The 15842-nt window shown below is 30.5% G+C and overlaps 1 long non-coding RNA gene across 1 annotated transcript in view; it reads right to left on the bottom strand.

Annotated features, from left to right (window-relative positions):
• Positions 1-1931: 1931 nt before the first annotated feature.
• The window catches only part of LOC142326638 (uncharacterized), a 30833-nt gene continuing 16922 nt past the window's right edge, over positions 1932-15842 (bottom strand). Inside the window, exons 3-4 of the long non-coding RNA XR_012756822.1 lie at positions 3369-3500; positions 1932-2098 (exon numbers count right to left, since the gene is read on the bottom strand). This is a non-coding gene — a long non-coding RNA (uncharacterized LOC142326638). The remainder of the gene's footprint in view (positions 2099-3368; positions 3501-15842) is intronic.

Below are 15842 nucleotides of genomic sequence, written 5' to 3' on the forward strand. Positions count from 1 at the left end.
ATTTTCCTATAGCACCGCATTTCAAAAGCTTCTAATCTTTTCTTCTCAGATACTCCGATTGTCCAAGTTTCACTTCCATAATTAATCGAATAAATAATAAAATGTCAACAGATAATATTTTTTTAGTAATATTAGGCGATAAAATCTCCGCTTAAAAACACTATACTCCAACGGCGGTTAATTTCAATTTCTATGTACGCAGAAACAAATACGTTATTAGTTTTTACTAATTACCTTCTCTTTAGGTAATTTACCTTGATTTGGCGATCAAAGAGTCCTTGCTTTCAGCAGTCTTCTGATCGCTACTGAAAAGACAAATAAACACTTTCGTATTCCTTCCGCAGATGATCGAAGTAGAGAAGCGAACGAAAAAGGAAGTTTCCGTAAACACGTGGCGTAAAAGAAAACTATTTTCCGCCGGCACGCCAGGGTGGGCTCTGCGGGAGCGACAGTGCTTTCTCTTCCTGGCAGTTTCCTATGTGCGCATGCGCACAACAGCTAAACACCACGCCGTTGGAACTGTGAAGCGCACAATTCCGTACAAAGATTTTCGTATCTTTTTCATAAACTGGGGGATGGCTACTGACATTAAGCTTAAGGATTAATAAAAATAACCGATTATTGGGGATTTTTCTTAAGCCAGAAATGCAACACTTGCTTATCGCATTCCAATCACACGGGTAGGCAGCTAGACGGCGTTCCAAGAATCTTCAAAAGGTTTTCAAGCTCTTTTGCCAGGGTAGTTCTAGAAAAGCGGATGAACTAAAAAGAAAAGCGCTACGTCGTTTTTAGTAATAAAAAATTACGCGTATAGAATTTTATTTCGAAAATACAAGTACATCGTTAAATTGTTAATTACATTTTTTTTAAATTTCGGTGCTCCTTTGATCGGCCAAAGAAACATAGTTTTTTTGTAATTTTTTTATTTCGCGTCGTTTATTATTGTATGTAATGAATGAAATGAAATGGTAATCGCATAAAAATACCGAACCCAAGTTCAGAATCGAACACAGGAACATCAGACGATTGTTATAGAACCCGACAACTAATGTGATTTTTTTTTTCTCTTAGATTCATTTAAAAAATCGTAACGAAAAATTTCAGTCTACATATTAATTGTTGGATTTACATTTAATTTACACCATTATGTAAGTTATTTGAAGACACAATTAGTTTATCCTGGATAATCTCAAGATTTTTTTTTTAACCTCAGATTTTTATTCCTTCTTAAACACATAATTAACTAGATGAATCACGGCTAATAAGAATCGCTAAATTCGTGCCTGGAATCAAACCAGAACCTTCGACATGTTAGCAGGTTGTTTGATCCAGTCGACCTACTAAACCGATTTTTTTATGCCTTATAATACACTTTAAAAGGAAAATTCAATTAAAAGATTATCGGTAAATATTTTTTAAATGTTATGAATAGAATTTAAAATATTTTAACGCTCGTTCCGAATATTTTCAAGTAAAAATTAATCTTCGTGTAATAGACGGTAAGCTATTTAGGAGTCGATCATTTATTTTGTAAAAATAAACTAGTGTAAACTGATTTCTAACATTTTTAATCTAATAAATATTTAAAAAATGGAATATTTGAGTAGACACTAATTTAGTAATTACAATGACATGTAGTTTTTTTATCGTGTTTATGTGGGTGTAATATCGCACTTAATAAAATCTTCGGTGTCTGAAATTTTATTTAACTTAGCTGTTCATTTACAGTACGTGTCTTTACAATAATTCTAACCTTTTTACGAAAGAATTTCTGTTAAAAAGATTGTTTAATTTAGTCATATTTTATTTGAATAATACAAACAAAGGATACAAATTATCGTTTCAAAAATTGTAATTATATTAAAAATTTAAATAAACTCACCTTAATCAGTTATAATAAATATCTCGATAAAAATATGTAAACTGGATGGTTACGAATGGATTAGGTTACCACTTCCCTGGAAGCATTGCGTAATATACCATGACTTCCCGACAACAGTGTTGTCGGATTTCATCAATTTTTTCTCTATATTCACTTTTCTCTGCTTCATCTCAGTACGGCAACGATCTTCACCGATAACATCTTCCAACTACCCTACTTTTAAACAAAAAAAAAATAATGAAAAATTATTCCATCTAAAATTTAGTTTCAATCACCATCAATTTTTTTTTTTTACATTATACGTTGTCTAATATTAAATTATTTTTACTTATTTTAATTGTGATTGCGATACGTTTCGGTTTCCAGATTTAAATGGAAATATACATTTTGACCATCCCTAAATCCATTTTGACTAGTTTCGGCGTGACGTAAAAATATAAAATATTTTGATCTTTAAAGGGAAGACTCATCGGTTTGAATCAGACTTCATCTCCTTTTATTTTTTTTTTCAACTATTTATTTTAATTTAAATATACTGATTTAATAATTATTAACCCGTGATTCTAAAAAAAAAATTACGATACATAATAATTCAATGATAATAAAAAAAAATGAAAAAATAATTAGCGAAATAAAGTTTTACATACTTTTAAAAATGTGTAAATTTAATTTAATAGGTATTACATACGTGTGTATATGTAATTGATGTTCGTGAAACATCTGATTATTTAATATTAATTGAAAATTATAATTTAAAATCGTATTATTTTTGGATTTTCTAGTTTACTTACGTAACAAACATCTGTAAATAAGGAATATTTGAGTAGACACTAATTTAGTAAATACAATGATAGGTAGAAGTTATCGTTTGTGAACCAACGGAATAAAGACGGTTTTCGAGTGTTACATCGCACTCATTATCTCAAAGGGGAGGGTTAATAAAATCTTTTGTGTATGTATTATGTGGGTTTACGTGAAATTTTATTTAAGGTACCTTGAAGTGCATTTACATCATACTGAAGTACGTTCCTCTCTAAGTTAGTTTAAGTAAGTTTAATCTTTACACGTAAGGATTTTTAGTTAAAAAGATTGTTTAATTTACTCTTATTTTATTTGAATAATACAAACAAATAATAAAACCACTGGAAGTTATCGTTTCAAAAATTGTATTAATATTAAAAAAGTAAATAAAACTAATTATTTAATCAGTAATAAGTAATAAAAAGATTTACATTTGATGCGTTACAAGTGAATTAGGTTATGTTAAACTGTTGGCTCGAGGCTTTAATTATTTTTTATAAACATTACCCCAGACACAGATGAAATTACTCAAATAATGGGGTTCTATGTTATCTAATAGTAACCCTAAAAAAGTAAATAAAATTTACGCTAATATAATGTTTCAAACAAATACATAAAATTAAACGAAGTAATAATAATAATAATATTTTAATTATTTATATAATTTAAAAATATATATATTTACCCGTCGATTTCCGTGGTGGAGTGGTAGCGTCTCGGTTTTTTATCCGGAGGTCCCGAGTTCGAAATCCCGTCAGGCATGGCATTTTTTATACGCTACTAAATTCCATTTCCATATTCCCATACATAAGCTTCTCTATAAAACGTCGTAGTAAATTAATTCATGAAATAAAAAAATAAGTAATTAAAAAAAAATAAAGATAAATTTAACTTAATAGTAATGCATATATTAAAAAAAATCCGTTTTATAATATGTTACTTTATAAAAAGGTAGTCTGTAAAAATATCTCTCCGACGTAGTTTATGAATTCTGATGTAACAACAGATGTCGTATGTAGCCAGCTTCGGGCTTGAACGAATGTACGCGGAAATTAACGAACGTCAGACTGAAGGACAACCTTTCTAGACGCTTGTTGGTGCGTTAAAACATGTTGACTTTGAGAATCAGCTATTAAACAACTGATTTGTGGTGAGTTAGTCAGTTCTGTAGGCTATCCAATATGAGTTTTTATACAGTAATTTAAAAAAGAAGTTTACACAAATTATATATTTGTAAGTACACAGTATTCAAAATAATTTGTTTACAAATTCTCATAACAGATTTTTAATCGCGTGTAAAATATTCTAATGTGCATATACTTTGGATCTAAATTTCTTTCATTCTACCAAATCGTTTAAATGGAGAAAATTATCATATTTTTTTTTTAAACTCTCCAATTAAGAGGAAATATGTGGTTTCACCACGATGGAGACCCAGCACATTTCAGTCGGTCGGTATCAGATTTCAATAAATCTTGTTTTATATATATATATATGTACATACACACATATAAAAAACATGACGTAAGTCAATCATAATGAACGCCCATTAAAAACTACTGAAAATCGTGACGGGAAACACAAGTAAACCAAACAACACGAACGAAGATGCGATCTTCGTTCGTGTTGTTTGGTTTTATATATATGTGCGTGTGCGCGTGTTATGTTACCATTTGTTCCTGATGCGTTCATACTGTTATATGTTTTACAAGTCCGATTCTTTGAGAGAATAAACACGTATAAAATTCACTGGAGCGAATAGTTGTCAGATAAATGTATTTCTCTTATTTCATATATATATTACATACACACAAACACACACTCATACTCACAGTGCAAAAAAAAATAATCCTTGTTCCATGAAATTAAAAGGAAATTTTAAATAAGAATGCTCTTTAAACATTAAATAACCAATTTTTTTATTTGCGCTGAACATAAACCACAAGATAAAATTAATCTTGTTTTAATGAATGAGTATAAAAATTGTAATAAATTTACAATTTAATACCATTAAATGATTAAAAAAAAATAATAATTAAAAATTTATGATTAATGTAAAAATATTATTAATTTTTAACAACATGGAATCTGATGTTGACAACACATGATTTTTTGTACGCCTATTAAATTACACTTACACTTTTTTTAAATGTAAATACCTAAAATTTTATCTCATTAATAATTGTAGATATTTTTTCTTTTTTTTTGCTATTGATTTATTATTCATTGTAATTTTTTTTTATAATGAAAGGTTAATAATTATTAATAAATTAAAAAAAAAAATAAAAAAAATGTAGATGAAAAAGGAGATTTTAACCGATGTGCTTTCCTCTTTCAAATATTTCATTAATTAAAATTTTTTTTGGCTATAACTGGAACAAATGAAAATAAATACCATTTACGATATATCGTTGAAATCCTTTCAATGTGGGCTTATTACTGCAGTTAGAAACAAGATTTTGGGGTTTTTTGGACACTTTTGGTTCAGTGGATTGCAATCAAAAGGGGAGGTGCACAACGAGATGTTACAACAGTCCTAAACACAAAATTTTAACGTCCTACGGCTAATCGTTTTTGACTTATGCCAAATACTTAAAGTACATACGTACGTACAGACGTCACGCCGAAAGTAGTCAAATTGGATTCAGGGATGGTCAAAATGGATATTTCAGTTTAAATCTGAATATCGAAATTTTTCGCGATCACAATAATTTCTTACTTCGTACAAGGAAGTAAAAATGAACTAAAATTAAAACGGGTATTAAGAAACTATTTTTTCATGCATTTTGAATTATTTATTTATTAACAAAATGGATCACTTTTTACGTTTTTTTTTTTATTTTTTAAGATAAATTCTCTCTAATGATCATCTTATAAGTTTTTTCGGAAATTTTTATTAAATGACTTTTTATTATAATTTTTTTAATTTAAAAATACACAGAATATATGTATAAATCGATCGAAAATATTTTTCATTCTATTTTCCTGGCATAGATCTAAAGGTATACTGCAAGAAGGAAAAGTATGATAATCAGTCAAAAAGGGGTATGGTCTTTTTTTTAATTTCTCGAAGTTTTATGTCTGAGGAATCCCAAAAAAGAAAAGATAAAGTGTTTTGACGGTGGGGGGGTTTCCCCCCCACCATCAAAACGAAAACGAAAAGACTCGTTGCAACAACGGGTCTTTTCCCGTTGTTGCAATTTTCATTCGTTTTACTTATTTAATTTTAAATATTTAGTGATATGCGATATCAAATTTCTATTCGCGCGCGTGCGATTGTTTTAACGTGCACTTTTGTATTAATAAAAAGTCACCTGATTTGAGGTTTGTCCGAAATGGAACATTAAATAAACGGTAACTATCAGTTCTATTTTATTTATCGTAAATACAGGGTGATTTAGGAAGAAAGGGAAATAATTTGGGAACCGATTCTAGATCTTGAAATAAAGGAAAAAGTTCACGTACAAACATATGTCCGAAAACGCTTCTTTGTAAAGTTACGGCTAGCGTAAATTTCGCTCGGATTTCAGTTCCCCTGTGAAATAAGTCATACTGAAATTTTTAAGGCGTTATATAAGGGGTAAAATTGATGGTTTCTTATGTTTTTTGACCTGTAAAATAGAATTAAAAAAAAACAGTACCATCATCCCTTATTTTCACGATATCCAGCGTAGAACAGAAAAGTTCAGTGACGAAAAACACGTTTTTTTAGGTTTGAAGTAGAATAACTCTGTTAAACAAACTTGTAGAGTTTAACTTAAATTCTATTATACCGTATTTAAAAATCTAGTAGTTTCTGAGAGTCTGTTTTTCACGCAAAAAACTACTAAACCGACTTTTCTGAAATGTTACGTAACCTGGAAGGACCATATGATTACTGTAATCACGAATGTTTCACCGTTTCAAAATTGTGGGGGATTAACTAACTTACGGTAACAACCGGATTAGGTCCTTTTCGTTTCTTGCCCTTCCGTCCATAAGTATGCAAGTTTCTTGCATGGAAATATCTCAAATAGTAGGAAATATTTTTTTACCCGTACGGAAGACAGGTAACCGAGTATAAGTACTATTTTTAAGATGGAAACCGACTTTTTTGAAACCCGTATACTTCAAATTATTAAAAGTTTCGAATCCTGTACTAAGTATTCGGTGTAGTGACCGGTTAGTATTGTAGATGAAAAAAGCCAGTAGCGTAATATTCGTTGAAATAATTACATAATGATTAAAATCTATCATATAAAAAGAAAATAGAGAAAAAAACTTTTAGAGGTAATTATTATTTATTAAAATTTTTGGAGGTAGCTTTGAGATGAATCGCTGGAAAACATTTGTCGTTGGGGATATATACTATATTTTTGTAATATATGTTTTATATTTGTAAAAAATGTTCCAAGCGATGATACTGACTGTCTCACCTGAATTTGCGTCAGGTGTCGCAAGAACTTTGACAGCAACGTTTTGCACATTGTTGTCAAGGGCATTGATTTCTGTCGAACGTTCGCCTTCAGTTCATCGATACTGAGGGTTGTAACATTTGATAAGAAGTTTATTAAGTAAGTAATTATATATATATATATATATATATATATATATATATAATTGAATGTTTGTCTGTCTGTGTGTCTCTTAAGCCTTTCTAAACCGTTCATCCGATAGCATGAAAATTTAGGGAACGGTTGGACGCATGCCAGGGAAGGTTTCTGAATTAGTTTGGACCCGCTAGGTAGCGCTTTGGTCGAGATATTTTGAAAAATTGTATTTATGGTCCGATTTGCCTCGTATTCAGAATACGTGTTACTTAAATGGAAAGAATTATCTCCGCAAAAAATGGTCCCGCTAGTTGGCGCCGGGGTTGAGATATTTAGAAAAATTATATTTATGGACCGATTTGGTTCGTATTCAGAATATGAATATTAGTTACGTGAAAATAAATATTTTTGCAAAAACTGTACCCGCTAGGTGGGGCCGGTGTCGACATATTTACGAAACAAACAAATATTCAAATAGACTTTTTTATTCTATATATATATATAAAAAATGCATGTTCGTATGTGTGTCCGCTAAAGATAAAAACACTAATGGACCGATTTACGCGCGGGAAAACGTGGAAAAGGTGGAAAGAGAAAAGGGGAAAACGGGAAAGGCTAAAAAGGAAACTGGGTGAGCGATGATGGAGAAGAGCGAAATAAAATAAATTTCTTATAGTAACAAATGCTTTAATAATAAATAAATAAAAAAAAATAAATAATTAAATAGTTCAAGAGATAATGATAAAATAATACCATAACATAATTTATAAAATTGTATAGTTTATACGTTGACAGAGGACTTTTGCTAAGAGGAATTTTAGAGGTAAATCTTTTTTTATTTAATTTTTTTGGGATGAGGCAAAATCAGTCTAACTAATGCGTCGAGGGGCGAGAGAGGGACGGGAGTTTTAACAAACGCAGCTGGCTTCCTTCGCTCTGATTGGCTACCGTCAGACAGTACTGAACAAGCGTTGTACAATTCAAATACAACCGAAAACATGTGTACATGTGTGTGTGCGTACGTATGAGTATATTGCTGTGCGAGTAACACGTTAATATAGACGTTTTCTTATAAAGACATTTCTTATATAGACGTTCGATATAATTAAATTAAATCAAGATTTGTCGATTATTTTATATTTATTACATTTTATTTAAAATAATAATTAATCTCCCTTAATATTTATAATTTTTTTTTTTTTAAATATTACGATAAAGTTTATCTGTTTTGTAAAGTAATTTAAAAAAAAAAAAGATTCTTATTTAACTTATTAAAAATAAATCCATTAAAATAAAAAAAAATAGATTGTAATAAAATCTTTACGAAGCTATATAAATATATTACTAGGATGAAAAATTATGATGCAAGTGTTATCGCACATAAAAAAATATAACAAGACGGTCAGGAACCGCTTTGCTGGCCGTTCCCGTGTTACTAGAGAGCCTCCTAAAATTTTTAAATTTACCATCTGTTAAAAACAATAATTACAATTACTGTTTTTAAGATGCTTTTTTTCTAAACGGCAATTGCAATTATTATTTTTAAACGTTGCATATCTTAGGTTAAGCTGAGAGCGGATGATACTCGGTCCGGTCACAGTCTTTCAATAGATTTCAATGCCTCGGCACAAAATGAAGAAAAGCCAAAAACTGTGACGCTACATTAAAGACTTCACAATTTATCATTAAAGCTAAATCGTCTAGATGAAAACCCTTTTTTTTATTTATTTTATCGCTACGTTGCTTAGATAGGGAGATATGCAGCGTTAAAGACAAAAGTGGCCTTTTACCTTTAAAATGGAACATTTCCGTTTAGCAAAATCGGAAAAAATAAATTAAATGTAAAATTTTAAGATTTAAACTATTTTATTGCAGTTCACTTCTTTCTTTTTCCTGTTTAGCCTCCGGTAACTACTTTTCAGATAATACTTCAGAGGATGAATGAGGATGATATGTATGAGTGTACATGAAGTGTATGTAGTCTTTTACAGTCTCAGTTCGACCGTTCCTGTGATGTGTTAATTGAAACCCGACCACCAAAGAACACCCGGTATCTACGATCCGGTATCCAAATCCGTGTAAAAATAACTTACTTTAGTAGGATTTGAACGCTAGAACTCTCGATTTCCAAATCAGCTGATTTGGGAAGACGCGTTCACCGCTAGACCAACCCGGTGGGTTATTGCAGTCGCTGATAAACTTTATTTCCCCTATGGGCTCGATCAAACGCGGAGAAATACTTAAAAATTTTTTTAAATGTTTTTTCTCGCCGATCTTTTTTTTAATTTGATTATTTTTTTAAATCTGAAGTATACGGTCAAGAAGATTATTCAAGCTTTAATTTTTTATTTATTCGCCTTTTTAGACCTGTCGGTTGCAAAATTAAAGTAGTTTGATCAGAATCATTTTTTATCGTGACACATAGGTGTCCTTGTAATTTTTACTCCTTGTACGAAGTAAAGGAAGTATAACGATCAGAACAAATTTCGGTTTTCATATTTCAACGGAAATATTCATTTTGACTAGTTTTGGCGTGACGTCTGTACGTACGTATGTATCTCGAATAACTCAAAAACGATTAGCTGTAGGATGTTGAAGTTTTGGATTTAGGACCCGTGAACAGTCTGCCAAGCGGTTCTCTTATGACAGGCAGTAGATGGTAAAAAATATCCGGGTCAAGTCGGTAAATAAGTACTGTATAGTACTTATTTAATTTTTTTACGGTTACCGTTCAGCAACCAAAAAATGTAGTTTTAGATTTTAATTAATTTTTTCTTTCCCGTCTGTATAGCAGCTATAGCTATATAGAAGCGAAAGTATAATAATCGGTCAACACCGGGCATATCCGGTTCTCACCGAGTCTTGACGAAGTGACCCCTAAGGATACCAGAAAACCGAAAGATGGCATCGAAACTTCCGTAAAACCGAAATTTCCGCGATAAAATGTGCGCATATATGTATGCATGTTGGTGTGTAAATCGCCTTATATCTCCAGAAATACTTGACCGATTTTCACCAAACTTGACTATAATATTATTATAGAAGGGACATCGGCGCTATTAAATTTTCAATTAAGAAGGTCAGCGGATGGGAGATACAGGGGGAAAAACGAAATCGTCTCCCGATTTTGCATAATTAAAGTTATATATATATTTTTTTATAATTTTGTGAATATCAATAAACAATTTTGTAAAAAAAGTTTTTGCTAAATTACCACCACCTCTAAAAATAGTTTTCGGTGCGGCCTATAAATCACCTTATACTCGTAACTCGAGAACGGATTTTTTTTTTTTAATTTTGAAGAGTTATTGAAAGCAGTACAAGGGGTGATTTTCGTTGCAGGTTTTTGTCGATAATTTTGTGAATATAAATAAACAAACAACTCTTGTAAAAAAAACTTCAAAATTAAAAGGATTTTATTTTAGAGTTTTTTTTTATTTGATTATAGAATTTTTTTTTTGGTGTTACTTTTATTTACAGTTTACGTTTAATTTATTATTTATTTTCTTCCAATTCTTTTTTTTTCCTTATATTAATTTTTGTTACAGTTTTTTATAAATATTTCTCTTCATCAACGTAACACATTTTGACACACGCAGTTCTTTTTGTTGACGAATTATGGCGCGAATCCGATGGAGGACGAGAGTCGGAACATTCGAGAAATTTTGCTATCTCGTCGCATTCACGTGCACACTCCCTCACACAATCATAACTACGTACAAAGTTATCACAGGAAGTCAATTTTGTTCAGAGCCATCTTTTTATTTTACTAATGTTAGTTTTTTATTTATTATTACTTCCTTATATTAATAATATAGATTACTGCATTCATTAGTTTTAATTGATGGAAATGATGGAAAAAATGGGGTTTTGAAGACAAAAAAATCATACCTCCCTTAATAGGCACAATATCGAATCTGTTTAAAGTGATCGTTAATCCTCTAAACATTACCTAAAGCTTTTGTCTGAAACAATTTTTGATATGACCAACCCTTACGGCAAGGACGACCAAAATATTACCGGAATTGTAAGATGGGCTAAAATTGTCGTACGCTAAACGTGTGAAATTTTTTTTCACGTGCAGTTATTTTTGTATCGAGTAAATATGAAGTTTTTCTTAACTTTAAGGTGGAAATCATTTTTATCCCGTACTTAGCACCGGTGAAATCTACCTTCGCCTTCCGGTGTGCCGAAAGGGTTTTTTTTTAAATATTATAACACTTTTAAACTACTTTCAATATAATTTATTGTAAACGTATTTTTTAAATGTAATCAATAATTAAAAAAAAAAAAATGCTTTAATTTTGCTATAAACTTTTATTTTCTTTTATAATTACATTATTTTATGTGAATTTTTTTTGTGGTTTTCCGAGAAAAATAAATTACGATTATAAAAAAGTAATCAAGTATACTAAGTATAACCGGCCTCCGTGACGCGAGTGGTAGGGTCTCGGCCTTTCATCCGGAGATCCCGGGTTCAAATCCCGGTCAGGCATGGCATTTTCACACACGCTACAAATCATTCATCCTATCCTCTGAAAGTAATACCTAACGGTGATCCCGGAGGTTAAAAAAAAAGAAGTAATAATAACTATGTTTCTTTCCAAACCGTTAACTGCCATCCGTATTTCATAATTAAAAAGAAAAAATAACTGGATGTTAAGGTTGTCGATTGATATTAATAAATTATTTAAGATAAAATAGATTATGAATATTTGTTTTTATAATGCGTGATGAAGATAAAAGTTCCTTGCCGCCCTGTCTCATCATAGTTTTGTTGCTGTACACAGTTATGTAACCGTTTTTCACTCCAATCACGCACGTTCAAGGTTAACAGAGTCTTATCGCTTTTATATATCCCTTTACCCAGTGGCAGGAAATAAAGTCAAAAATATAAAATAAAACAACTTAAACCAACTTTAAGCTTTTTGTTTGTTTTTGAATTTCTTGTCGGGTTAAGAATTATTTTTATGTGCAAATTAAGAATGAAATATTAAAAAAAAAAACAAAAAAAAAACGTTAATTCAAAGAGCCGAACCCAGTACCTACAGTTTTTTTTAATCGGGTTAACCTTTTTCTTTTTTTTCTGTTTAGCCTCCGGTAATTACCGTTTAGATAATACTTCAGAGGATGATATGTACGAGTGTAAATGAATGTAGTCTTGTACAGTCTCAGGCCGACCATTTCTGAGGTCCTATTTTCTAGATGTAACCGGGTATCGAATCTGGAACTTTTAGTCTAGCAGGTAAAGTCTACCTTTACCTTGTTAGAGAGCTACCTCTCTAACAGCACGGAAGTCATGTTACATTTACAATCATACATGTCATCCTTCTTTTTCCTGTTTTGCCTCCGGTAACTACCGTTTAGATAATTCTTCAGAGGATGAATGAGGATGATATGTATGAGTGTAAATGAAGTGTGGTCTTGTATATTCTCATACCTGAGATGTGTGGTTAATCGAAACCCAACCGCCAAAGAACACCGGTATCCACGATCTAGTATTCAAATCCGTGTAAAAATAACCGGCACATACATATCATCCTGTGAAGTAATACCTGAACGGTAATTTCCGGTGGCTAAACAGGAAAAGAAAGAAATATCTCATTTCTTCCGCTGAAAAAACCAAAATTTAAGAAAACGATACAGATATAAAAAGGTAAGACACTACATTTCTATTATCAAAATCTGTTCAAAAATACACGTTAAATATAAATAATCTATAAAAATAAAAATGTAGATGTTCGTTTGTTCAAAATCATAAATCTCCGAAAGTTCTTCACCGATCGTTTTGAAATTTTGACACAACGTTACGTTCGAATACGCGCGTGTTTTTATATACCTAATATGTGACAGGTAAAAACAGCGCTATCTGTTGGACGTAAAAGCAAAACACGCTGTACTAAATTTTTTACTATTCAGTTTCAGTTTTTTCGATATATATATATCCAGTATAGACTAAAAAACTACGGAACCGATTTACGCGCGGCAAAAAGAGAGAAAGGGAAATAGGGAAAATCAAAAAGGGGAAAAATAAAAAAGGAAATAGAAAGGAGAAAAAATAAGGCGTAGGGGGAAAGGAAAGGGATAGGGGAAAATGGGGTAAAAAGAAAGGGATTATGGTATGGACGTACAGTGAGAGTGCTGCTTGACTGTGTGCCACATCCTTGTGGATTACATTTGTTATGCGGCCTTGCATTGTAAATTTAAATTGTCCAGGCAGTAATAAAGAAGTTTTGGACTGGGTATTTTTATTTCTTCCAAGTATTAGTATTTTACATATTTTTAATAATAGTATGCTTAAATTTTTTATGTACAGTAGTTGTATATTTTTGTGTTTCACATTTTAGTTAAAGTTTTTTATTTTGTCATCGCTTTCAGTATTTTAGTTTGAATTAAAATTTTTGGTTTTAAGTTTTTATTTTATTTTAATTCTGTTGCTGTCTTATTAGATTTTATACTTTATTTCTATATTTCATTTTTTTCCCTGGGCATCATAACGAAAATGTTTTTTGCCCAGAAAAACACTGAAGCAAACGGGTCCTCTGGTTTGATTACTGTATTTTAGTGCCAAATTTTGGCATCTACTGAAATGTCCTTTTTGTTCAAAATATCTTTTGTTAGTTAAATATCTTTAAAATTTTAGTTTTTGTAAGTAGTATTATTATTATTATTATTATTATTACTATACTGTTGGTGTTGTTATTTTCATTTATTTTTATTTTTACAATTATTCGCAATATTTCTATCAAAGACATCTACATAAAAAGAATAACAGGTTACATAAAGGCATTAAAATCTTATCGGTAAACATTATACATATTATTAGAATGCTCAAATTTTTTTAAAAATCTGTAAAAGCGGTGGCAAGCAACCACTTTTTCTTAAAGCTACTGTTTGATTTCAGCTTTCCTCCAGCTGTTGTGGTAATTTTAAGTACCACAAAAGGGAGATAAGTTGTGTTATCTATTATTACTGCACTCTCTTCTTGTAAGTTATTTGTACTTCATTCATAAACCAATTTTTATGATAAAAATAATAATTTATGATAAAATATACGTCGACCACCACTTGACGCTTTTAATTTGTGAAATGTCTTGAAACCAATTTTTTTCACAATACGACGAACGGTTATAGATGATAAAATTTGCTTTCAGTTTTTCCCGTATTTCCTCTTTGAACTTCTTAACGGTAAGGATTTCATTCTGAACGGTAGAGGTATTATTGATATATGTTTCTGCACAATACATGATTGTTAAAATTGTCCAGTAACAGATTTCCATTCTGTGTCCTATTTTTCCCTGGCGTTTCAAACTGAACGCAACTATTGTTGCTATCGCACTCCTTAGCTGTCCTACATATCCTTTGTATTGATCTCCAACTAATGCCGCGTGTTTCAGCATTGAGTTCACGAACTTTATCAAAGTAAATCACGCTACGGAATTCCAAGTCGGATAGCTTTTGAAAAAATTTATATTCATTGTAGATTACATTTCTCTAACTACTTTTAATTGTATGGCCATGTTGACTGGAAAATGAAAGTGTTTCCCTCTCATTCATATTACACTCTCACACATATTACATAGTTACAGAAAAATTACAAAAAAAAATCTATAACTTAAAACCTGATAAAAAAAAATGCGAATTAACTTATTATAGACTGTCTTTGGCATAATGCAGCAGTTAAATAAAAAAAAAAAAAAAAACAGCATGAACTGAACATATGGAAATAAAAAATCCATATAATTTATTAGATATCACAGCTAAATGCTTAATGAACTCATCAGACTGAATACTGGCATTGCAATCAATTTATACTAACATACAACGACATAATATCAATATACTGTAATCAGTATTGAGACTTTCTGCTCACTGAGACTGCTTCTTCAATCCTTATATTATATTAAAATCTATTATTATGATCCTCACCGTAAAATACTAATGTTTATTAATTCAGCTCTACAAATAAAAATTCTAAAAAATTACTGTCTGATATTATTGAAAATTTATTTTTTCTAATTGTTTAATCTACTTTCAAAAGTAGAAAATTTTTATCTCTATCGGTTTGGATTTTATAGCAATTTAAGTCGACATTCTCAACAAAAAAACTGCAAAAAATTCGTTTTTCGTGCCTCTAATTTTCAGAAAAATGACTAACTAAAATTGGCCGAATCCAGGTAGTGAAAAAATAATTGCATTTACTGATGATACCTTAATTTTTATTGTGGAATTTTTAACTTGGATGCAGTAGTTTAAATACTAGCCCCGTTTTTCATAGTGACCACTGTAATATAATTCCAATTTCTCGCAAAAATTTCTGTATCATGATTAATATCAAATTCTGGTCAGGCAATGTAATATTCTTATGCTGCAAACTTGCATTTCCATATTCCACACAAGCTTCAAGGTTATGTAGCAACATAACAAATAAATAACTATTGTTTGGAATTTATCTTTCAGTCAAAGAATTTGAATCTTACATAATTCCTATTTTTATAATCTGGTATGTATTGTTAGATATGAGATAAGAATTCAAAATTTTAGGTAACATTATCTTTAAAGGTATATTTATGACTAACAAAAATTTTACCGTAGACAATATTAACACCAATGTTTCTAAGATTAGAAAA

This window comes from Lycorma delicatula, chromosome 6, assembly GCF_047948215.1.
Source record: "Lycorma delicatula isolate Av1 chromosome 6, ASM4794821v1, whole genome shotgun sequence".
Classification (NCBI taxonomy): Eukaryota; Metazoa; Arthropoda; class Insecta; order Hemiptera; family Fulgoridae; genus Lycorma; species Lycorma delicatula.